This window comes from Thalassophryne amazonica, chromosome 20 (genome assembly GCF_902500255.1).
Source record: "Thalassophryne amazonica chromosome 20, fThaAma1.1, whole genome shotgun sequence".
Lineage (NCBI taxonomy): Eukaryota > Metazoa > Chordata > Actinopteri > Batrachoidiformes > Batrachoididae > Thalassophryne > Thalassophryne amazonica.
Window position 1 is genome coordinate 26811571 of NC_047122.1, and position 3269 is coordinate 26814839.

At 40.6% G+C, this 3269-nt stretch overlaps 1 long non-coding RNA gene across 1 annotated transcript in view; it reads left to right on the forward strand.

Annotated features, from left to right (window-relative positions):
• The window catches only part of LOC117502030, a 26511-nt gene extending 23542 nt beyond the window's left edge, over positions 1-2969 (forward strand). Inside the window, exon 5 of the long non-coding RNA XR_004558163.1 lies at positions 2843-2969. This is a non-coding gene — a long non-coding RNA (uncharacterized LOC117502030). The remainder of the gene's footprint in view (positions 1-2842) is intronic.
• The last annotated feature ends 300 nt before the right edge of the window (positions 2970-3269 follow it).

A 3269-nucleotide genomic window follows, 5' to 3' on the forward strand; every position in this document is an offset into this window, starting at 1 on the left:
TAATGCACATATAATGCAAATTTGTGTCATCACACCGGAACCTAAAAATTGTATACAAAGCCTCACAAGATTCTTTTTAAGTTTTACAACAGCCCATGTCATTTTGAGAGGGGAAACGCTTGGATAATATGCGGACGTGGACACCACCATCCCATTTTGTACAATAGAAAAATTGTTATACGTTATGAATCATGTGGTAGTTGATTCAATTTGTGTGTGATGCAATAAGCAAGACCTGAATCGTGATAGCAAAAGCTACCAGAACATGATCATAAAAAGGCCCAGTGAGTAATATTTTGTGCCAAATTAATTCTTTTTTTTTTTCAAGGCTAAAAAAAAATAACTCTACTAATGTTGTACTTCCTTTGCTTCATTTAATGACAATAATTAATGAATTAATTAATTGTAAACTGCCTACCTTACTGCTTGTGTGTGTGTTGTTTTTTTTTTGTTTTGTTTTTTTTTGCAAATGCAACAGCTTGTAGCTTTCTCTCAATGGTGTAAGAACTGTACTTCCTTTTTGTGACATCAGTGGTAGGAGTTGCTCCTCAGGAGTCACCGGTATAGTTTGTCAACACATATGCTTGAGCAGGAGGCTGCCATTTTGACCCACGACTGCTCAAATGGACAATCAGCCAGACAGCAATGTCTGGCAGCTAACATTCGTGACCCAACCTTTAAACAAGACCAGTGTGTATTTAAGGCAGGCGTTCATGTTTTTTTTTTGCTGACAAAGTTTTGACCTAGCAATTAAATCAGGGCCATATTTAAGGTCTGGCGTTTAATCAAGGAAATATGGTAGTTTTGTTTTTTAAAGGGAGGGGATGTGTTGTGTTACAACCTCGATTCCAGTAAAGTTGGGACGTTGTGTAAAATGACCCAGAAGCAGAATACAATGATTTGCAAATCATCTACAACCTATATTCAATTGAATACACCACAGAGACGAGATATTTAATGTTCAAACTGATAAACTTTATTGTTTTTATGCATATATTTGCACATTTTGAAATGGATGCCTGCAACACATTTCAAAAAAGCTGGGACAGTGGTATGTTTACCACTGTGTTACATCACCTTTCCATCTAACAACACTCAATAAGCATTTGGAAACTGAGGAAACTAATTGTTGAAGCTTTGTAAGTGGAATTCTTTCCGATTCTTGCTTGATGTACGACTTCAGTTGTTAAACAGTCCGGGGGGGTGTCTGTTGTGATATTTTGCACTTCATAATGCTCCACACATTTTCAATGGGTGACAGGTCTGGACTGCAGGCAGGCCAGTCTAGTACCCGCACTCTTTTACTATGAAGCCACGCTGTTGTAACACATGCAGAATGTGGCTTGGCATTGTCTTGCTGAAATAAGCAGGAACGTCCCTGAAAAAGACGTTGCTTGGATGGGAGCATGTGTTGCTCCAAAACCTGAATGTACCTTTCAGCATTGATAGTGCCATCACAGATGTGGAAGTTGCTCATGACATGGGCACTAACACACCCCCATACCATCACAGATGTTGGCTTTGGAACTTTGCACTGGTAACAATATGGATGGCCTTTTCCTCTTTTGTCCGGAGGACACAATGTCCATGATTTCCAAAAATTATTTGAAATGTGGACTCATCAGACCACAGCACACTTTTCCACTTTGCGTCTGTCCATTTCAAATGAGTTCGGGCCCAGAGAAGATGGCGGCGTTTCTGGATGTTGATGTATGGCTTTCGCTTTGCATTGTAGTTTTAACTTGCACTTGTAGATGTAGTGACAAACTGTGTTAACTGACAATGGTTTTCTGATGTGTTCCTGAGCCCACGTGGTAAGATCTTTTACACAATGATGTCGGATTTTAATGCAGTACCACCTGAGGGATCGAAGGTCACGGGCATTCAGTGTTGGTTTTCGGCCTTGCCGCTTACATGTACATAGAAAGTTCTCCGGATTATCTGAATGTTCTGATTATATTATAGACTGTAGATGATGGAATCCTTAAATTCCTTACAATTGAACATTGAGAAACATTGTTCTTAAACTGTTGGACTGTTTTTTCACGCAGTTTTTCACAAAGTGGTGATCCTCATTCCATCTTTGCTTGTGAATGGCTGAGCCTTTTGGAGATGCTCCTTTTATACCCAATCATGACACTTACCTGTTTCCAATTAACCTGTTCACCTGTGGAATGTTCCAGACAGGTGTTTTTTGAGCATTCAACTTTTCCAGTCTTTTCGAAACGTGTTGCAGGCATCCATTTCAAAATGAGCAAATATTTGCACAAAAACAAAAAATTCTATCAGTTTGAACATTAAATAGCTTGTCTTTGTGGTGTATTCAATTGAATATAGGTTGAAGAGGATTAGCAAATCAAGGTATTCTGTTTTTATTTACATTTCACACAACGTCCCAACTTCATTGGAATTGGGGTTGTACCTACATTCCCCAGAATGCTTGGCGCGGGAGTGGCAGTATCAAAATGGCTGCGGTAAAGTTTCAGACACAAACCCACGCTGACCATCTCTGAGCCTTTGCACGACCAAACATAAGTTACCTTCTTCTACTTGGTGTGTTTATTGGCGGTTGATCACCAAATGATGCATTACTGACACCTGCTGGACAGGAAGACAGAAAAAGATGTGAACAGGCGCATCTTTGATAGATATTAGTGTTCGTCACGTACACGCTTAACCATCTCCAGTTAAATCCCTCAATACCAAGAGAGAATTATCAGTCACTTTATTTATTTTATTACAGTGTAACTGAGTGTTTCTGACATTGTGTATTAAAAAAATGTCATATGGCTGCAGTGTTGTATTGCTTTTCAGCTAAAATCTCATCTTTATTTCCATTCAGAGGCACAGATGGTCCATTTCACTGCATCCTGTGAGGGCAGCCCGGCAGAAGTTAAAGTAGAAGAGGATGTTGAAGATGATGGTGACTTCAGGTTGGACCCAGATTTCAGTCTGCCCCTGAATGACAGCAACCCCAAAACCGTCGTCAAAGGCTCGAAAGAGCAAAAAAGGAAAGGCTCAGCTGAGGGCATCAACAAAAGCCAAGAAGGTGTATCAGTGCAATCTGTGTTTGAAAAGCTATGACCGGCCGTGTCTCCTACAAACTCACCAGAGGACGCACACAGGCGAGAAGCCTTTCGAGTGCCCCGACTGTGGCAAGTCGTTCAGGAGCAAAGCCGTCCTGTCTGCTCATAAAAAAAATGCACAGTGACATTCGGCCATTCTGTTGCCAGAGATGCGGCAAAGGTTTCCTTTAGAACCAGGTACTG